Source organism: Hemiscyllium ocellatum, assembly GCF_020745735.1.
Source record: "Hemiscyllium ocellatum isolate sHemOce1 chromosome 27 unlocalized genomic scaffold, sHemOce1.pat.X.cur. SUPER_27_unloc_8, whole genome shotgun sequence".
Classification (NCBI taxonomy): domain Eukaryota; kingdom Metazoa; phylum Chordata; class Chondrichthyes; order Orectolobiformes; family Hemiscylliidae; genus Hemiscyllium; species Hemiscyllium ocellatum.
In genome coordinates, this window is record NW_026867517.1 from 40,170 (window position 1) to 63,132 (window position 22,963).

The 22,963-nt window shown below is 46.2% G+C and overlaps 1 non-coding gene across 1 annotated transcript; it reads left to right on the forward strand.

Moving 5' to 3' along the window:
• Nucleotides 1–20,335: 20,335 nt before the first annotated feature.
• trnae-cuc (transfer RNA glutamic acid (anticodon CUC)) lies at nt 20,336–20,407 on the forward strand. Its single transcript has one exon. It is a non-coding gene; the product is annotated as a tRNA-Glu (tRNA).
• The last annotated feature ends 2,556 nt before the right edge of the window (nt 20,408–22,963 follow it).

Genomic DNA, 22,963 nt, shown 5'->3' on the forward strand with positions numbered 1-22,963 from the left:
TTTAAATCTCTGCCAAATCGTTCTCGATCTTTTCAGGCCTGGGATCATTTTCACTGCATTATTTCCTCTGTCTAAAACCCTCATGATGTGGAAAACCTCAATCAGGCCAGCTATCAGACCTCTGTTCTCCAAAGAGAGCAGCCCCAAACTTTTCAATCTCCCTTCATTGCTGACATTCCTCAGGACGGCACCATTCACTTCAACCTGGTCAGTGCTGTCTGCAATCACTTCACTTCCCCGCTTCCTGAAGTATCACACTCAGAATTGAGCGTAATGCAGGTGGAGGATTCATTCAGACTCGGATTGCGCGGGCCAAAAATCTGCAATACTTGTTTTCACTTTGAACACGTGTTTCCCTTCGCCGTGTTCTCTGCAATGGCGGCTCCGCGCCGTCCCTAATTCAGGCAGTCCGATCTTATTTAAGAAGCGGCTTTTTGAGAAAATTGATCGGGCATTTTTGCTCATGTCAATTTAAGAAATTAGAGCTCGCCTGGGATTGGAACCCGGGAACTCTCACACGGCTGCATATACTAGAAGACCCAAAGCTAGAATCATATCCCAGACTAACGAGCCCCCAGCCATGGGTGCAGCCACCTCCTGAAGCAACTGAGACTTGCTCAGTACGAAATACATTGTACATTGCTCCCAGAATTGCAAGCAGGGACGAGTTTCAAGAACATCTGCTTCTCAATCTGCCTCCCTGCTCCCTGGACGCTGCTGTTTGTCCCGTTCCCTAGGGACCGGGCTGTCTCCACTGGTGGATAATTGAACCATTTTGTTTCTACTTACAAGCTGTGCTGGTGGAAGGCAGAGCCCATTCGCTCTTCTGCTCTCTCTCTCTCTCTCACTATTAAGTGAGGCAGGAGAAGTCAGTTACAGTCATGCGGAGGAAATGGGCAACTTTGAACGTGTTCCAAAGGTCCTGTTAACGGAGAGATAGAAAGATGCTGTGCTGTCCGGACAGAGAGAAATGGACACCGGAGACTCTTCCCTCAGGGAAATTGGTATGAGTGCATTTTTGTGCAGCCTGCTTGGGGTTCAGAATTTGTCTTGACACAGCAATCCTGCAGAGAGTCTTTTGTTACACGGGCGTTGGTTTCTTTACTGCAGCAAATGCACTAAAGCAGCAAGTCATGTGTTTCAACTTCACCGGTTCATTGCCATCTGAGAGAAGAGGTTTCACACGAGATCAGAAGACAGCGACAGAGAACAGGACAAGACAACTCAGAGCTCCACCAGGGTGCCAGCGCAACTGTATAAATTTGACTTGCGTATCGATGTGACATATTTAACTCAGATACCCGAAGTTTTGGGAAGCAAGGTAGGGGAGGGAGCAGAGCGCCGTTATACGGGAAAGCTGCTAAAGATGACATTGAGTGAATAGGAGGAAATGGTTTCGCTTCTGGGTTATCATCCCAGCATGCACCCGCTGTGCCATTCTCCTGCATTGCACGGCAGCTTTTCCAGAGAAGTATTCAGCTTTTCATCTGGCGTGTGACTTGCAAGATCGAGAATGACGTTAAAAGATCTTCACTGCTGTAGTGTCATGTGCTGTTGTGCAGACATGTCGTCAATGTGCAAATATAAACTCAGAGAGCAGTGTACACTAGAGACTCTGAGCCAGCCGAAACTTGCTCAGTATGAAGTAGATTCCACATTGCTCCAAGTATTGCAAGTAGCAAAGAGTTTCCAGAATTTCTGCTTGTCATTCTGTTCCCGGGGCGCTGATGTTTGTCTCATCCCCAGGAAGTGGACGATCTCCACTGGCGGATAACTAAACCAATTTGTTTCTACTTGCACGTTGTTCTGGGGGGCGGGGGTTGGAGGGCAAGAGTTCATTCGCTCTTCTGCTCTCTATCTCTCAATTCCTTGGGGTGAGAGGTATCTGTTACACTAATGCGTGGGAAGTCAGCAACTTTGATTGTGAACTTGCTCCCAAGGTCTATTATCGGGGAGATAGAAAGATGCTGTGCTGGAGGGACAGAGAGAAATGGACACCGAGGACTCTTCGCCCAGATAAATTCACATTGTTGTGCAGCCTTCTTGGTGTTCAGAAATCGTCTTCACGCAGCAATCTGACGGAAAGTCTATTGAAAAGTGGGCATCGCCTTCTTTGCTGCGACTGCGCAGCAGTTAACATCTGAGCCCCAAGTGGCCCAGATGAAGAGAATCCGAGTGAAACCTTCACTCACTGAGAGTCATCCCCACGGCCCTGAGCTGAGGGACTGCAGGCAGTCCAACACGGAAGGGACGGTTAAAAATGAACCATTGTTGCTCCCTCAGCCTCTCTGTCCCATATAAAGGTAGTGGGACGGCATAAACACGTAGCACCATTCTCGCGCAGGCAGAAGTCGTTCAGCAGATCGAGTCCATGGTGACTCTCTGTCACTTGTCTCTCTTTGAGGTTATTCACAACCCGTGAAATGCGTACTAATAGTGGGGGACTATGTCTGAATGGTGATACCGTTTGTGACAGACTGATCGGCTTGTCATTCACGTCCAAACAGGCGTGGCGAATTACTGCAGGGAATGGACGAAACTGCAAGGCATGTGTTTCAACTTTATCAACTCATTGGCATTTCACAGAAGTGGTTTTGCGATTTAGTTCATAGGAAACCTACGAAGAATAGGGGAAATCCACTCAGACCTCCAAAAAGCATGTTACTTTAACCGCGTGAGTTTCGGAATGATACATGGCATTCAGACCCTCAGGAAGTAGATGCAAAGGCAAGATACAAAATAAAGTTCCATGACAAAGGGCAGCTTCGATTCATCGACCTCGGGCTTAAGGGGCCCGCACACTCTCGCTGTGCCACTCTGCAGCTACTCTGTCTGTCACTTTCCACAGGTCCCTTCAGCCTTTCGTCTGGCACGCGGCATGCTCGTTCGAGCCTGATGTCAAAGACCTCCACTGCTGTCGTGTAATATGCTGTTTCGCAGACGTATGGAGGCTGTGCAAATAGAAACTTTTTTACTAAATTCCCACATTCTGTTGGTCGAACTGTGATTTCACACTGAATCACAACATGTGTCACAGCGCAGACGGAGGCCATGCGGCCCACCTTCGCTCTGCTGGTTCGAAACAGTAAGTAAATGTGCCTGTCTATTCGTATCATTCTCTTGCCTTCTCCATGTAATTCTACACATTGTTACTTTAAACATGACCACCAATTTCCCTTTTGCGTCTATGCCTCTGTGTAAATGTCAGATCGGGATTTTCTGACCCCAACCACTCCCTGTACGAAAGCATTCTTCCTAATGTCACTTTTAGTTCTTTTCCTCAAGACTTTAAAACCCAGCCGATCCTTTCAGGCGTGGGAGCAGTTTGACTACATTACTTTCTCTGTCTAGACCCCGCATGACTTGGTAAAGTTCCTTCAGGCCAGATTTCAAACTTCCGTTCTCCGAGGAGAGCTGTTCGCATTTTCTAATCTAGCTTTATCACTGACATTCCTCAAACATCGCACCACTCACGTCAACCTGTTTAACGCTATTTCCAATCATTTCACTTCCCTGCTTTCTGCACCACCCGTACTCCAAGGAGCCCAATCTCGTTTAACGAAGGTACTTTTTGTGAAATTTTTGAAAGCACTTTGGTACAAGCCATGAAACGCGGGCTCGTCCTGGATCTCTCGCAAGTCTGTGTAGAAAAAGACCCAAAGGGAGAATCATATCCCGAGACCAACGAGCGACACATCGAACCCCCATCCATCCCCGCCCTACCTCTTGAACCAGCTGAGTCTTGCTCAGTGTGAAATACATTTGACATTGCTCTCAGAATTGCAAGCGGCAAAGACTTTCCCGGACAGCTGCTTCTCATTCTGTCTTCCTGCTGCTGTTTGCCCGTCCCCAGGAACCGGGCCCTCTCTACTGGCAGAAAATTAAACCGTTTTGTTTCTAAACTTTTCTCTGACACCGGAGTGACCAGTGACAAGCATTGCCCTCCTCAACATAGGATACATAGAAAAGGAGAAGACCCCGCAGACCTCCACGAGTGTGCCATCTCAACTGTGCACATTGGGCCAGTATATCAAGGTGAAATAATTATGTCGAAGATCTTTGGAAAGCAGATCAGAAGACGAGGTGCTGAACAGTGCGCCGTCATACGGGAAAGCTGCTAAAGATGACATTGAGTGAATGGGACAGATAGTTTCCCTCCTGGGTTATGCTCCCATCACGCACCCGCAGACATATCTCCGACGTGCAAATCGTATAAACTCCGTCGAAGTTCCCACATTCCGTTTTTCGAACTGTGATTTCGCTCAGAATCACACAATTTCAACACTCGCAATGTTCAAACTTTAACAATATGCTTTTAGATATACCGCTGCCCAGATTCGATTTCCGGGCAGGGAAGAAATTTATAGTATAGCTGTCAGCCAGTACCGGCATCTCCCTGGTGGTCTAGTGGTTAGCATTCAGCGCTTTCACCGCCGCGGCCCGGGTTCGATTCCCGGTCAGGGAAGCAGTTTTCAATAGATTTTTTGGCTACCCATTCTCCTTAAATGTGCTGTACAGTTACTTGTTGGTCTTCGGAGTGACTGGCTGTGGCAATGTGTATGGCTCGTTGAAATAGTGTCCTGATTCAGGATTGTTTTTATGTTTAGGGATGATTGCTCCTGTAGCTAAGTTCTTGGTTCGCGTGTGTTGTCTTCCTGTAGACGCTGTTTTGAATATTACCGTTGACTGTTCGCTCTACTGTGATATCGAGAAATGGCACTTTGCTGTTGTTCTCCTATTTTGTGAATTTTATGCCAGTAAGGAGATTGTTGATGGTGTTGTAGGTTTCCTCTAATTTGTTTCAGTTTTTGATGACTGTGTCATCGCTGTAGCTGACCCAAAGTTTGGGTTGGGTCGTTGGAACGGTTGTTTGTTCGAGTCTCTGCATTGTTGCTTCTGTTAGGAATCCTGATACTGGTGGTTTCATGGGTGTTTCATTGATTTGTTTGTAGGGCTTGTTACTGAATATGAAGCGTTTGGTTAAGGCACAGTTCCATGCGCTTGACAGTGCTATCTTTGCTGATGAAGTTGGTGCTGTGTTTGTGTCTTTGGTTCTTCGAATAGTTTCTTCAGTTTTCTTTGGCCACGTTGATGTTAATGGATGTGAACCGGGCTGCTTTGTCAACCGACATCATTATTCCATCCTCTTCTATCTTCGGATCATTGATGTTCAGGAATTCTTGGGTGGAGTAAATGGAGTGGCGTGAATCTTCGACTTGGTGTTTTAGTCTTCAGTGGAGGCCTTTGACTGGTCTGTATATTGGTGTTCCAAGTAGTGAGACTATGGCCTGAGGGGGGCTCCTGGTTTGAAGAGGAGGAGAACAACAACAAAGTGCCATTCTTAGATGTCACAGTAGAGCGAACAGTCAATGGGGAACTTCAAACTAGCATCTACAGAAAAACAACACACACAAACCAAATACTTAACCACAGAAGTAATCATCCCAACACCCACAAACGAAGCTGCGTCAGGACATTATTTCAACGAGCCATGACACACTGCAGCACAGAGAAATTAGGAAGAGCACGAGAGAAATACGTATATAGTGTATTTAAGGAGAATGGGTACCCAATAAACCCAGTCCGCCGATTTCTCAGTGATGCTTCCAAGCTGACTCTCAAAAATTCGGTTTGTCCTCCATTCTTTCCTGTTTGTTTTTTGTGAGTTTTGAAAGCTTTTGGAATCCTCTGACTGAGTATTGGAGTTGGGAAGTTATGTTGTGGTTGTAGAGGACATTGGTTAGACCACTTTGGGTTAATATTGAGTGCAATTCTGGTCTCCCTCCTATCAGAAGGATATTGTGAAATTTGAAAGGGTTCTGAAGCTCCAATGGGTCCACAGAGGGGAAAAGGCCCTTCTGCTGCCCTGAGTGTGGGAAGGCCTTCAGTGATTCCTCTGCCCTGCTGACGCACCAGTTGTTTCCACACCGGGGAAGGCTGTTCTCCGGCCCTAAGTGCGAGATGGCCTTCAGCAGTTCTTCCCACCTGCTGAGACAACAGTGGGTCCACACTGAAGAGTGGCCTTTCTTCTGCCCCAAGTTCAGGAAGTGTTTTGCTCTTTCTTCCGACCTGCTGGCCCATTGCTGGGTCCACATGGGGGAGAGGTCGTTCAGTTGCCCTAAGTGCAGGAAGGCCTTCAGCAATTCCTCAGCCCTGCTGAGGCACCAGTCCGTCCACACCGGGGATAAGCTGTTCTCCTGCCCCGAATATGGGAAGGGCTTTACCCGCTCCTCCACACAGCTGATGCACCAGCTGGTCCACACGGGGATGGGGGTGGGGTGGAGGGAGGAGGCCATTTTGCTGCCCTGAGTGAGGGAAGTCCTTCAGCAATTCCTCCTCCCTGCTGAAGCATCAGTGTGTCCACACTGGGGAGATGCACTTCAGTTGGCCCGAGTGTGGGAAGAGATTCATGTTTTCCTGCAACTTGCAGAAGCACCTGAGCGGGCACCAGCGCTCCCAGCAATCAGATCCTACCGGTGACGCTGTCTTGGGTCACCTCCCAGGACTGAACCTTCTGGCAGTTCTGACACTGGGTGCAGTGGGAGAGTAGGTGGGCTGTTTTTGTTTTCTGCTGGACTGCAATTGCCTCCCCTACACCCAACAACCACTCGGACTAGGTTAATTTAGGATATCAGGTCAGCATGGACAAGTTGGACGAAAGATCTGTTTCCATGTTGTACGTGTCTCTGCCTACTGGTCCTGATGTAAGTTTAAAATAGACTCCAAGTAACTTGGAATTTTTCAATCTTGTTGAGCTCACCTCCTGAAAAGTTTCAGATATCCCATCAAGTTCAACACAAACGCAGAATTGAAGAAGTCAGAAGTCAGAACACCAAGGGGACCAAAACTGATCATAATATTCCAGGTGCAGCTTCATCCACGTCCTGTATAACTGCAACATAACTTGCCAACATCTATACTCAATTCTCTAACTGATGAAGGCCAGTGTGCTGAAACCTTTCTTCACTGCCTTGTGTACCGATGTTGTCAGAGATATAGGATCTACTTTAAACTGATCCACAATCCAGCTGCTGGGAGCACAGAAGCAGAGTAGTGCTGCGTGAGTATGCTGGGCAGATAACCTTGAGGTCGATGGCTAAAAATCATGTGATGTCTCTGTAAGCTGCTTTCATTTGCAAAGGTGCTCTGTTCTGTATCTTGCCTTTGCATCTGTTTCCCAAAAGCTTCTTCAATGGAGGAGTGGCAGCTGGAGCCCAGGGGTTCAACAACCCCCCGGAACTGGAGGAAGGTCCAAGCACCAAGAAGCGGGGGGTAAGGCTGGAGGCTGGATATGCTCAAGGCTTGCATTTTTTACTCATTTAAATGGTACCTACTGTATAGGGCTATGGTTTACATTAAAACCGGAGGATCATATCAGTGTTTAGATTTAGCCGTGGTAGTTGGTAAAATACACTCCCTGGAGGAGTACCTTCTATGATGCTGCATTTCTTGCCTTCTGCCCTTCCTCCATTTCTTATCTCCCATCTTGATTTTAGATTTGTTTGGTCAAATTTAATTTCATATTAATCAGACTTGGTATTCACTGTGTGCTATTAATTTGTTTGTTCGAATATTGTAAGTCAAAATTACTGGTGTAATTTCATTTCTGATGTCAGAGTTTGACATTGAATGTGCAGGTGTGAATACCAGTAAGTTGTGAAAATAAATCAAGAACTTGTGGTTTTTAACAAAAAAGAGCAGTTCACTGATATTCATGGCATTGTCTCATTTGGGTGTGATGATTCAAATCTGACCATCAAACCGTTTCATGCAGTCACACAATTTAATTAATTTTTTCTATAATTTAATGAAAGAAAATAACTCTGGCAGGCTAAGATTTATGCAATCTATTCATAAGTTAATGGCCATTGCTCGCAATATGGTCTCATCCACATTGGGGACACTGGATGCCAACAAGCGTAACGTTTCAGGGAACAGCTCTGGGTCACTGACACGAAACGACCAACCGCCCTGTGGCTGAACACTTAAACTCCCCCTCCCATTCCAACAAGGACATTCAAGTCCTGGGCCTCCTCCACTGCCAAACTCTTTATCCCCGACGCTTGTAGGAAAAACACCTCATCTTCTGCCTTCGGAACCTCCAACCACATGGGATCAATGTAGATTTCATCACTTTCCTCATTTCCTCTCCCGTACCTTGTCTCAGATCCAACCTTCCAATTCGACACCAATCTCTTGACCTGTCAAACCTGTCCACCTTGCTTCTCACCTATTTGCTCCACCCTCATCTCTGACTTATCACCATCAATTGCTGCCTCCATCTATCTATTGCACTCCCAGCTACCTTCCCTCCAGCCCCACTTCCTTCCCATTTATCTCTCAGTCCCCTTGGGCCACCCTTTATTCCTGATCAAGAGCTTATGCTCGAAACCAAGACTGTGATGAAGCAACATCCTCAATAAATAGGAAATAGCTCCCATGTCAGATTTCATCCCCTCTTCTGTTTCCCAGTTCTTTCAGAAATAAGAAAATTCTTTTTCTTCCACTAGAAAGTGGTCTTCCACTTTGCTCTGTCTGAAGTGTTATGCCACACCATTACTTCAGCCACCTTTTAAGAATCCTTTCAACCTGTTTTTCTAACAATTGTGGAGGTGACCAAAAGCAAACATTTCACTCCTCCTCAATGCCCCATTTCTCCTCCTATGAGCCATTTTGTCATGTTGTCTATGTTACAAGCAGCCGAGTGCACTTGGTTTCTGAATTGAAATTGGCCATTGAAGTGAACAGGATTAATATTTATCGATGGCTAACTGTGTTTGCACTAACTGTTATTATCCACGAATACCATGTCTTTTGTTCCACCAAAACTGGAAATAATGATCTGTATTTATATTGCAGTCGGATGTAGAAAATCATTCCAGCGATCTTCCCGTTATTATAGTTTACTGAGGCCATAACAGCATTGCGCGGCAGTTTGATGTGACTAAAACTTGGATGGAAAGAATGTAGATTGATGAGAAGTCAAAATGGCAGAGTCTCTGGCCACAATCGATCTGTCTGGCTTGGTTATATGAGTGGCGGCTCTTCAAGAGCAATTTCTACTCCATCACTTCAACCAGCAAGAGGAGATAAGTGTGAACACAACATTCTAACTGTGACATATACGCATTGCTTCGATGTTATTGATCAAAATCCTGGAACTCGATCCTGAACCTTCATTATAGACCACATCATATTTGTGAAGCAATTTAAGAGGCAGCTCATCACCACTTTTTCCAAGGACAGTTTGGGAAGACTTGCTGGCAGAGCCAATGATATTCACATGATATTGGAGACAGTCTAACCGTATGGATACATGATTGGCTCACCAATGATGCAGCAGGGATAAGAGGCATGTTCAGGATCGCAACTTGTAACGAACAATGTGGCACAGGGATCAGTGCTGGGGCCAAAATTATTTACAATATGTATATGAATTACTTGGAAAAGTGAAGTGAATGTACTATTGCCAAGACTGCAGTGGAGACAGTTGATGGGAATGCAGGTGGTGAGGATGACATGGAGAGGGATATCGACAGGTTAAGCAAAAGGTTTGGGCCTTTTAGCTAAGGGAAGATATACTGACATTGGAGGCAGACTAGAGAAGGTTGACCAGGACGATATCAGGAATGGAAATAATGTCTTATAAGGAGAAATGAATAGATTGGGCTCGTGGTTATTAGAAGTTAGAAGATTTCGAGGTAACATTATTGTCACAAACAAGATTCTGAGGAGACGTGACAGGCTACATGTGGGAAAGGTTACCCTTGTGGGTGAGTTTAGAACCTGAGGGAATAACTTGCAAATAAGGGATTGCATATTTAGGACAGCTGTTGAGCCTGGATTGTTAAGTGCATTCAAAACTAACATTTTTTTTAATCAGAAAGGGAATTGAGGATTATGGGGAAACAGCAGGAAATTGAAGTTGATGTTTCCCAGAATAATAGTGGGAGACAAAGTGCGACATCCCATGAATAAATAAAGGAAAATATTCAGGAGAACACTTTCATTGAAGGGAAGACTGGGATCTAGTGATAATGATTGAGCAACCCAGAGATCAAAGTCTTCTGAGAACACAAATTGAAATCCTATCATGGCTTCTGGTAGAATTTATGTTGAACTAATTAAAAGATCTGGAAGTGAGAGTTTCTCTCTGTCTTGGCAAACAGGAAACAGTTAGTCACTAAAATAATGAATTGCAGATGTTGGAGATCAGCAACAAAGGGCAAAATTGCTTGGGAAACTCAACAGGTTTGGCAGAATCTTTGGAGAGATGTTTTGAATTCAGTCAAGTTTTGAAGGACCACTGGACTCAAAGCAGTAACACTGTTGTCTCTTCATAGATGCTACCAGAACTGTTGTGTTTCTCCAGAAACTTTCTTTTTTAAGGCAGGAAACCTACCATTCATGAACCCTGCATGCATGTACGTGCGTGCGCGCACACACACACACACACACACACACACACACACACACACACACACACACACACACTCCTTGTGACTCCAGACCGACTATAATGTGGTTGACTCTCAACTGCCTTCTAGCATGTAGTCACAACTACTCTGTCCAAGGGCCATGAGGGTTAATGAGCAAATGTTGGGTGTGCTCACAATTATCACATCCCACAAAATATTTTCTCATAACTGAAGAAAAACATAGATTAATGAAGGACAGCCAAAACAAACTGCTATGTGAAAGTCATGCCCAACTAACCTGATTTGCTTGTAGTTATATTTTTTTAAATCCTCTTCAGAGAGGATATTGATTACACCACTGTTGGAATACTGCATGCAATTCTGGGCTCTCTGCTACAGGAAGGACGTTGTGAAACTTGAAAGGATTCAGAAAACATTTACAAGGATGCTGACAGGGTTGGAGGGTTTGAGCTACAGGAAGAGGCTGAATCGACTGGGGTCATTTTCCCAGAAGTTTTGTAGGATGAGGGGTGACTTTATAGATGTTTATAAAATCATGAGGGCATGGATAGGGTAAATTGAAAAGGTCTTTTCCCTGGGGAGGGCGAGTCCAGAACTAGATTGCATAAGTTTAAAGTTATTGGCAAATGGAGTTTAATATAGCTAAGTATGAGGTCTTACATTTTGTATAGTCAAACCAAGGTCGGATTTACATGGTGAATGGTAGGACCTTGAGTGTCGTTGAACAGAGAGATTTTGAAGTTCAGGTTTTGGCACACTGGACTTCATCAGTGATGGCATTCAGTCTAAGATACCAAATTAGAGGAGAGACATGCACCAAATATTAACGTCTACCAACAAGCAGCAAATCTTTTTCATATGCAGCATTTTGAACCAAGAGATCTCGTGTTACGGGTTTTTAGTTCCGAGAAAATGGAGTCGTGGGTAGACAGGGTGGTGTAGAAGGCTTTTGGCATGCTTGCTATCATTGGTCAGAACATTGAGCACAGGAGTTGGGACATCTTGTTGCAGCTGTCACACATGCCGCACAACAACGAATCGCATGGCCCTGTCCCCCCTCTGACTGGTTGTCACTTTGAATATCTGGGGGAAGATTAGACCCACATTCCTGTGTTTGACTCATATGTACTTATCCAAATAATTTTAAACATTGTAACGTTACCTGCATCCACCACTTCCTCTGACAGTTCATTCCATACCTTCAATGTAAAAGAGGTTCCCCCGCCCTCGTCCATTTTAAATCTTCTCCCTCTCATCTTAAAAATATACTCCCAAATTTTGAACTCCCTGGTTATTCAACTTATCTTTGTCCCTTATGATGTAACAAACCTCCATAACCTCCACCCACAACCTTCTACACTCCAGTGAAAAAAAAATCCCAGCCTATGCCGTCTATAAATCATTCTGGCAACATCATAGTTAAAAAAGGTGAGCTTTAAGAATTGACTGAAAGGGCAGTGAAGATTCAACCAGCTGACAGCGGATCTGAAATCACATGTAGATCAGATCAGATCAGGTTTGGACAGCAGGAAACCAGATAAGATTTTTACAACAAACCACAACGGTTTCATCATTAGACTTTTAATTCCAGATTTCTATTGAATTCAGATTCCACCATCTGCCGTGGCAGGTTATGAACCCAGGTTCCCAGAACATTACTTGGGTGAATAGTCTGCTGACAATAAAGTCGACCATTGCCTCCCCTGAACACATTGGCATATTGTGTTATTGTGTTTAGAGGTAACAGAGGAGCAAGAGGTTTCAGCAGCTGCTAAGTTGTTGATATTACACAAGAGAACATCAGCGCTCTCAGTAATGGCACATACTGAAGCCAGGACACTGTATCAGAGTTGAGGGCTCGGGAACCATAAGCAATAGGAATAGGAAAATGCCATTCAACCCCTTGAGCCGACTTCTCCATTCAATAGAATTGTGGCTGATCTGACATTCCGCACATGCACTCTCCTGCCCTTTTCCTGTAACTATTCATCCCCCAACTGATCATGAATCTATCGATCTTAGTTTTAAATGTAACATGAAGGCTGTCAACAGAGTTACTGGGATGGAGGAAGGGTGGCCTCAGGTCGAACTTGGGGACGAACACAATGCCTTCACACTTCACAATATATAACTAAGGGAATTTTTATAGTTTATAGTTAAAAATTCCTGAAGAAGGGCTCATGCCCGAAACATCGATTCTCCTGCTCCTTGGATGCTGCCTGACCTGCTGCGCTTTTCCAGCAACACATTTTCAGCTCTGATCTCCAGCACCTGCAGTCCTCGTAAATTACAAAAGAAACCTAGCACAAAATACCAAAATGTGTAGCAAAAGCTTCCATCAACACCCTCTGTCTTCTACCTTCTAGCAAGTTCTGCATCCAAATGGCTAGTTGTCCCTGCATTCCATGCGATTAAACCTTGCTCACCAGTCTCCCATGAGGACCCTTGATGAACGCCTGACTGAAGTCCATATAGATCACGTCCATCGCTATGCCCTCATCAATCCACTTTGTACTTCTTCAAAAAACTCAATCATGTTCCTGAGACATGATTTCCCAAGCATAAAGCCATGCTGGCTATCCCTAATCATTTTTTGCATTTCCAAATACATGTAAATCCTATCTCTCAGGATTCTCTCCAAAACCTTGCCCTTCACGGATGTCTGGCTCACCGGTATATAGTTCCCTGGCTTTTCCTTACCACCTTTCTTAAATAGTGGCACCATGTTAGCCACCCTCTAGCCTTCCGGCACCTCACCTGTGACTATTGATGATACAAATGTCTCAGTGAGAGGCCCAGCAATCACTTCCCCAGTTTCTCACCGAGTTTTAGTGCACTCCTGATCAGGTCCTTAGGATTTATCCGCTTCAATGCTTTTCAAGATATGCAGCAATTTCGCATCTGTAATATGGACACTTTTTCAAGATGTCACCATCTACTTTCTCACATTCTATATCTTCCATGCCCTTGTCCATAGCAAACACTGATGCACAATATCCGTTCAGCATCCACCGCACCCCCCCACCCCCCATCTCCTGCAGCTCCAAACAAAGGCCGTGTGTGGAGGGGCCCTATTCTCTCTCTTGTTATCCTTTTGTCCTCAACGTATATATATAAAAAAACCCTTTGGGTTACCCTTAACTCTATTTTCCAAAGCTATCTCATGTCTCCTTTTTGCCCTCATGATTTCCCTCTTATGTACGCTCGTACTGCCTTCATACTCTAAGGATTCACTCGATCGCTCTGTCGATACCTGACGTATGCATCCTTCTTTCTCTTAACCAAAATCTCAATTTCTCTAGTTATCCAGCATTCCCTACACCTACCAACCTTTCCTTTCACCCTAACAGGAACATACTGTGTCTGGACTCTTGTTATCTCATATTTGAAGGCTCCCCATTTTCCAGCAGTCCTTTAACCTGCGAACAACTGCCCCCAATCAGCTTTTGAAAGATCTTGTCTAATACCTGAGTCTTCATCCAATTTAGAACTTCAACTTTTAGATCGGATATATTATTTTCAATCACGATTCTAACGTTAATAGAATTATGGTTGCTGACACTTAGGATTTGCGCCCTCGCCAGTCTGTACATCCACATTTAGAATTAGAAAATTTCCTTGTACAGACTTAACAAATTCCTCTATTTGGCGGATAATTAAATGGGCAGGAGTTATACCTGGGGTCAACTCTTCCTTCATTCCCATCAACCCAACCCCATTCCCACCCCAATAGTCCAACGGCACTTTCCACTGCAACCGCCGAATGTGTGACACCAGCCCATTTACCTGCTCCCTCCTCACTCTCCAAAGGCCCAAACTTACCTTCCAGGTGAAGCGGCACTTTACCTGCACTTACCACAACCCAGTCTACTGCATTTGCTGCTCACCTTGTGGTCTCATCTACAATGGGGAAAACGAAGCATAAACTGGGTGACTGCTGCACAGAACATCTACATTCTGCCTGCAAAAAGGACCCTGAGATTCCAGTTGCCTGCTAATTCCACACCCCACCCTGTTCCCTGGCCGACATCTCTGTCTCAGGTTTTCTGTAGTGTCCCAGCGAAGCTCAGCACCAGCAGAACGAAGAGCACCGAATATTACACTTGGAGACAATCCATCCCTCCGGTCCCAATATCGAATTCAGTAATTCTAGGGCCTGAACTCCATAGTGTCCTCGTCCCTTCCATACAAACCAAGCCTTGTTATTACATAGTCTGTCATTACACACTACTTATTCCTAGCCACGAACAGTCTCCATTCACCCTCCCACGTGGATCGTTATCAACTCCCTTTCCTGTTCAACAGTTCTTCCCTCGCTTTAGGGTCTGTCCTAATTTATGATTTACTGCATCCGCCTTCCTCCCACAAAATCTCCTGCATATAAACTAACGTTTTCCCAATCACCATCAATTCTATGGAAGGGTCATCGGCAAATACTGTTTTTTTTGTTTCTGATCTACAGCATCCACAGTTCTTTCAGCTTTTTATTGACGTCGAGTTGGAAATTGTTTCGAGAGACAGAATGGGAGGGAGGAGAGACAGAACAGACATGAACTGTTGATCTCCGTTGTTACTCATAACATAAAATCATTGTAGTGTGATCAATTCCCTTAAGAATGAATAGAGTTCCTGAGCTGTCTGTGAGCTTGTGGCGCAATGGTAGCGCGTCTAACTCCAGACCAGAAAATTGCGTGTTCAAATCGCATCAAGCTGATTGAAGCTGAAAATGTGTTGCTGGTTAAAGCACAGCAGGTTAGGCAGCATCCAAGGAACAGGAAATTCGACGTTTCGGGCCAGAGCCCTTCAGGAATGAGGAGAGTGTGCCAGGCAGGCTAAGATAAAAGGTAGGGAGGAGGGACTTGGGGGACGGGCGATGGAGATGTGATAGGAGGTCAAGGTGAGGGTGATAGGCCGGAGTGGAGTGGGGGCGGAGAGGTCAGCAAGAAGATTGCAGGTTAGGAGGGCAGTGCTGAGTTCGAGGGAATTGACTGAGACAAGGTGGGGGGAGGGGAAATGAGGAAACTGGAGAAATCTGAATTCATCCCTTGTGGTTGGAGGGTTCCCAGGCGGAAGATGAGGTGCTCTTCCTCCAACCGTCGTGTTGTTATGTTCTGGCGATGGAGGAGTCCAAGGACCTGCATGTCTTCGGTGGAGTGGGAGGGAGAGTTAAAGTGTTGAGCCACGGGGTGGTTGGGTTGGTTGGTCCGGGCGTTCCAGAGGTGTTCCCTGAAGCATTCCGCAAGTAGGCGGAATATAGAGGAGGCCACATCGGGTGCAGGGGACGCAATAGATGATGTGTGTGGAGGTGCAGGTGAATTTGTGGAGGATATGGAAGGATCCCTTGGGGCCTTGGAGAGAAGTAAGGGAGGAGGTGTGGGCGCAAGTTTTGCATTTCCTGCGGTTGCAGGGGAAGGTGCCGGAAGTGGAGGTTGGGTTGGTGGGGGGTGTGGACCTGACGAGGGAGTGGTCTTTGTGGAACGCTGATAGGGGAGGGGAGGGAAATATATCCCTGGTGGTGGGGTCCGTTTGGAGGTGGCGGAAATGACGGCGGATGATACACTGTATACGGAGGTTGGTGGGGTGGTAGGTGAGAACCAGTGGGGTTCTGTCTTGGTGGCGGTTGGAGGGGCGGGGCTCAAGGGCGGAGGAGCGGGAAGTGGAGGAGATGCGGTGGAGGGCATCGTCGATCACGTCTGGGGGGAATTTGCGGTCCTTGAAGAAGGAGGCCATCTGGGCTGTACGGTATTGGAACTTGTCCTCCTGGGAGCAGATGCGGTGGAGACGAAGGAATTGGGAATATGGGATGGCGTTTTTACAGGGGGCAGGGTGGGAGGAGGTGTAGTCCAGGTAGCTGTGGGAGTCAGTCGGTTTATAGTAGATATCTGTGTTGAGTCGGTCGCCCGAGATAGAAATGGAAAGGTCTAGGAAGGGGAGGGAGGAGTCTGAGACAGTCCAGGTGAATTTGAGGTCGGGATGGAAGGTGTTGGTAAAGTTGATGAACTGTTCAACCTCCTCGTGGGAGCACGAGGCAGCGCCGATACAGTCATCGATGTAGCGGAGGAAAAGGTGGGGTGTGGTGCCAGTGTAGTTGCGGAAGATGGGTGACTGTGAGGAGTTTGCACATTCTCCCAGTGTCTGCGTGGGCTTTCTCTGGGTGGTCCTGTCCAAAGATATGCAGGTCTGAGGTTTGATGAAGGCCTTCCTGCACTGAGAGCAAGTGAACAACCTCTCCCCCATGTGGACCCACCAGTGGGCCAGCAGGTCAGAAGAAAGAGCAAAGCCCTTCCTGCACTCGGGGCCGAAGAACGGCCTCTCCTCGGTGTGGACCCACTGGTGTCTCAGCAGGTGGGAAGAACTGCTGAAAGCCATCTCACACTCAGGGCATGAGAACAGCCGTCCCGGGTGTGGACCAACTGGTGTGTCCGCATGGCAGAGGAATCACTAAAGGCCTTCCCGCACTCAGGGCAGCAGAAGGACCTTTCCTCTCTGTGGACACATTGGTGCTTCAGAACCCTTTCTAATTTCACAATATCCTTCTGATAGGAGGGAATCCAGAATTGCACACAATATTCCAAAGGTATTCCACAATATTCCAGTGTCCTGTTCAGCCACAACGTAACTTCCCAACTCCAATACTCAAGTCAGAAGATTGCGGAAGTTTTTAAAACTCACAAAATCAAACATGATAAAATGGAAGGGCAAGCCGAACTTTTGAAGTCAACTTGGAAGCATCATTGAGAAATCGGCGGACTGGGTTTATTAGGTACCTGTTCTCCTTAAATACACTGTATACATCTTTCTCATCGGCTCTTCGTTGTTCACAAAACCAAGCTGAGTATCCTTGATCACATTATTCCTATCCATATGTTAATAAATCCTATCCCTTACAATTCTCTCTGAGACTTTGCCCATAACAGAAGTGAGACTCACCGGCCTATTGTTACTAGGGTTATCCCTACTCCCGTTCTTGAACAAGGGAACCACATTTGCTATCCTCCAGTCTTCTGGCACTATTCCTGTAGACAACGAAGTCATAAAAATCAAGGCCAATGGCTCTGCAATCTCCTCCCTTGCTTCCCAGAGAATCCTAGGATATATGCCATCAGGCCCAGGGGACTTAACTATTTTCACCCTTTCCAGAATTTCCAATACCTCTTCCCTACATACCTCATAGCCATCCACTTTAATTAGTTGTGACTCAATATTCACATCGGCAACAATGTCCTGTTCCTGAGTGAGTACTGATGAAAAGTATTCATTCAGTGTCTCCCCAAACTCTTCGGCCTCCATGCGCAACTTCCGACTACTATCCTTGACTGGACTTATTCCTACCCGAGTCATTCTTTTATTCCTGACATACCTATAGAAAGCCTTTGGGTTTTCCCTAAACCTACCAACCAAGGACTTTTCATGTCCCCTCCTTGCTGCTCTTAGCTCTCTCTTTAGATCCTCCCTGGCTACCTTATAACTCTCAATCGCCCCAATTGAACCTTTCACGCCTCATCTTTACATAGGCCGCCCTCTTCGCTTTAACAAGGGATTCCAATTCATTATTAAACCACGGGTCCCTCACACGACCCTTTCCTCCCCGCCTGACAGGTACAAACTTATCAAGGACACTCAATAGTTGATCCTTGAACAAGCTCCACATATCGATTGTGCCCTTCCCTTGAAGCCTACTTTTCCAAGCCACGCATCCTAAGTCATGCCTCACCGCATCATAATTTCCCTGCCCCCCGCTATAACTCTTGCCCTACAGTGCACACGTAACCTTCTTCATCACCAGAGTAAAAGTCACCGAATTGTGGTCACTGTCCCCAAATTGCTCACCTACCTCCAATTCTAACACCTGGCCTGATTCGTTACCCAGAACCAAATCCAGTACGGCCTCACCTCTTGTTGGCCTGTCAACATATTGTGTCAGGAAACCCTCCAGCACACATTAGACAAACACCGACCCATCTAAAGTACTCAAGCTATAGCTTTCCTAGTCAGTATCTGGAAAGTTAAAGTCCACCATAACAACCACCCTATTACTTTCACTCTTCTCCTGAATCACCCTCACAATCCTTTCTTCTACGTCTCTAGGACTATTAGGCCTGCAGAAAACTCCTAACAGGGTGACCTCACTTTTCCTATTTCTAACCTCAGCCCAAACTACCTCAGATGGCGAGTTTTCATCCATCGTCTTTCCACCGCTGTAATACTATCCTTGACAAGCAGTGCCACACCTCCCCCTCTTTTACCCCCACCTCTGACACTACTAAAACATTTAAACACTGGAACCTGCAACAGCCAATTCTGTCCCTGTTCTACCCATGTCTCCGTAATAGCCACAACATCGAAATCCCAGGTCCCAACCCACGCTGCAAGTTCACCTATCTTATTTCGTATACTTCTCGCATTGAAGTATATACACTTCAAGTCACGTTCCTGTTTAGAGGCACCCTCCTTCGAGATTGATGCCATGTTCCTAACCTCCCTACACTCAAGGTCCTGCACCCTAAAGCTACAGTCTAGGTTCCCATGCCCCTGCAGAATTAGTTTAACCGCCCCCCACAAAGAGCACTAGCAAACGTCCCACCAAGGATACTGGTGCCCCTCAGGTTAAGGTTTAGACCATCCTGTTTATAGAGGTCCCACCTTCCCCAGAAAGAACCCCAGTTATCCAGATACCGGAATCCCTCCCTCCTGCACCATCCCTGTAGCCACACATTTATCTGTTCTCTCTCACTATTCCTCAACTCGCGATCAAGTGGCACGGGTAACAAACCAGAGACAACAACTCTGTTTGTTCTAACTCTGCGCTTCCAACCTAACTCCCTGAAAGTATGCATAACATCCTCATCCCTCTTCCTACCTATGTCGTTGGTGCCAATGTGGACCACGACTTCGGGCTGCTCTCCGACCCCCTTAAGGACCCGGAAAACACGATCAGAGACATCACGTACCCTTGCACCTGGAGGCAACATACCAATCGTGAGTCTCTCTCGCCCCCACAAAACCACATATCTGTGCCCCAAACTATCGAGTCCCCAATAACTATTACTCTGCTCTTTTCCAACCTTCCCTTCTGAGCATTGGGAACAGGCTCCGTGCCAGAGGCCTGAACCCCACTGCTTACCCCTGGTAAGTCGTCCCCCCTACAAGTATCCAAAATGATACACTTGTTCTTCAGGGGAACGACTGCAAGGGGTCGCTGTACGGGCTGCTATCTCCAAGTACCCCTCACTATCACCCATCTGTCTGCAATCTTTGGAGTTGCTACTTCCCGAAAGCTCCGATCCATGACCCCCTCTGTCTCCTGAATGATTCTAATTTCATCCAACTCCAGCTCCCGTTCCCGAAGACGGTCTTGGAGGAGCTGGAGGTGGGTGCACTTATGGCAAGTGTAATCAGCAGTGACGACCATGGCATCCCTCAACTCAAACATGTTACAAGAGGAACATTGCACTGTCTTCACTGCCATCCCTCTAAAAGTAACCTTTAAAGAAAACTAGGTCTGAAGAATAGAACAAGCAAAATGCAGCACTTACCTGCTTACCGTAACGGATCTTATTATAAGGTTAGAGGAGGAGGGCGGGTGGGAGGGACTACCCCTGTAGTGCCTCGGGTTACTCTCCTGCGCGCATTTATAGGAAGAGAAACCTACCCAGGTTAGCTTGCGCTACACCAGCTTCCGGGTCCACTCCGCGCTTTTTTCCAATAAAGGCGCGCAGGAGAGTCCCGGAGATGTGACTTGACTCTAAGTCTCCCCAATGTTATAGAGATCGCAATGTAACAAAAAAGTTACATTGATGGATGCACCGGTGAAAGTCTTCTTACTGCTGCAGCCCGGGTTCGATTCCCGGGCAGCGAGGCCATTTTCTGCAGAGCTACAAGGGCGGCTTTATGTCTCCCTGGTGGTCTAGTGGTTAGGATTTGGCGCTCTCACCGCCGCGGCCCGGGTTCGATTCCCGGTCAGGGAAGCTGTTTTTAGCTGGCCTACGGGCTGTCCATTCTTCTGAAATGCGCTTTACAGTTGTTTCTTGATCTTCACCGTACCTGGGTACTGCAGTGTGATGTAGCTCGTTGAAATGACATCCTGATGCAGATTTGTTTGCATGTGTGGGGATGATTGCTTCTGCAGCTTAAGTACTTGGTTCGCGTGTGTTGTTTCCTGTAGACGCTGTTTTGAATTGACCATTGACTGTTCGCTCTACTGTGACATCTAGAACAACAGCACTTTTTGTTGTTCTCGTCTTTTGTGAATTTTATGCCAGTAAGGAGATTGTTGATGGTGTTGTAGGTTTCCTCTAAGTTGTTTCACGTTGTGATGACAAAAGTGTCATCACTGTAGCCGACCCAAAGTTTGGGTTGGATCTTTGGAAGGGCTGTTTGTTCGAAACGCTGCATTATTGCTTCTGTTAGGAATCCTGATATTGGTGGTTTCATGGGTGTTCCGTTGATTTGTTTGTTAGTCTTGTTACTGAATAGGAAGTGGGAGCTAAGGCACAGCTCCACGAGCTTGACAGTGTTATCTTTGCTGATGAAGTTGGTGCTGTTTGGTGTTTATGTCTTTGGTTCTTCAAGTAGTGTCTTCAGTTTTCTTTGGTCACGTTGATGTTAATGGATGTGAACAGGGCTGTATGCCAAAGGACAGTATTATTCCATCGTCTTCTATCTTGTTGTCTTTGGTGTTCAAGAATTCTTGGATGGAGTAACTGGAGTGGCGTGAGTCTTCGACTTGGTGTTTTAGTCTCAGTGGAGGTCTTTGACTAGTCTGTATATTGGTGTTCCAAGTGGTGAGACTGTGGCCTGAGGGGGGCTCCTGGTTTGAAGAGGAGGAGAACAGCAACAAAGTGCCATTCCTAGATGTCACAGTAGAGCGAACAGTCAATGAGAAACTTCAAACTAGCGTCGACAGAAAAACAACACATGCAAACCAAATACTTAACCGCAGAAGCAACCATCCCAACACCCACAAACGAGTGAACAATCCTCATTCTACCGGCGGAGCAGGTAAGGGCTGTTTGGCGGTGTCTGTTCGTAGACGCGGTTACGTTTGTTTCACGGTTTAAATTTAAATATCTTTTTCGAAAAAAGCGCGGAGCGGACCCGGAAGCTGGTGTAGCGCAAACTTACCTGGGTAGTTTTTTTTCCCCAATAAAGGCGCGCAGGAGAGAAACCCGAGGCACTACAGGGGTATCCCTCTGACAGTGGTGTGGAAAAATTGTGTCACGTTCCCTTTTTGCTTTGTTGTTACTAATGGATTACGTATCCCTCTACTTGCTAGAGATCTCCTCTGTCCTCTAACTATTACTATTGAACGTCATGATGCTAGTATCCTGATTCAGGTTCCACCTCATTTTGTTCAATGCATCAATACCAAACCAAAGCCACCTCGATGGTGGTGATTTGATTTGGATCCTTACGCTTTTGATCCTATTTCACATAACGTCCCTCACCGCCACATTACTTTAGCTTATGACTCATCCGGGAATGATCTCAGACTTGAACACATATTATAATCCCTTACTGGGCGCTACTCAGCACGCTTGGGTGATTGGTGAGATCAGGTCACCAGCTGGTGGCGTTCTTTTCGTGTCAGTTCCTCCTCATAGCTGGAAAACTGACCCCCTCATTTTCCCCCGTGTCACCACTCATTTGAACCCAGAACACAAAGTCCAATATGTAGGTTTTGACGCTAAGACTCTTTTTGACCATGCTGATCAAACTTGGCGTGAAATTCAGCTGCTTGCTCAAGGATTAATCCTATTTTATGCACAGCCTTTGTCGATACATGGCAGCCTTCATCATCATCATGTCTACCCTCGCCCGCAGGGCGCAGTATATCCTGGAATGTGGGTGGACTCCAAAACACAAGTGGGCCTTGCTCAGGTCCCACCCATCTCCATTTTGACCAAAGCTCATTCTGTCCTCCTGTCTATATCTCAATACTCCCTGAAACCTGTCATTGATTCATTTCTACAGCAAGGCCTTCTGGTCCCATGCCATTCTTCTGTCAATACACCTATCTTTCCGATCCCTAAACCAGGATGTCCTGAATGTTGTTCACGACCTTCGTGAAGTAAATAAAATCATTGAGGCTCATAATCCTCCAGTTGCCAATCCTGCTACTATCCTCAGCCAAGTTCCAGTTGATGCCAAGATCTTCACTGTCGTTGACCTCCAACATGCATTCTTTTGTCTTCCTTTGCATCCAAATAACCCAATACATTTTTGCCTTCTTTTAAGGGCCACCAATATACGTGGACTTGCCTACCTCAAGGGTTTATTCACTCGCCCACACTCTTTTCAGAGAGTTTTCATGCCCAGCAAAAATTATTTGAATTTCCTGAAGACGCTACCCTAGTTCAATACATTGATGACCTCCTCGCTAGCCCTGACAAAGTGTCCAATCACGCTGACTCCACGACCTTTCTCAACCATCCAATCAATGTGGTTATATTGTACCCCCCCAACAAAGTTAAGACTAATCAGAAAGAAGTTAAGTTCCTAATGAGCCTTAACGGTATGAACTC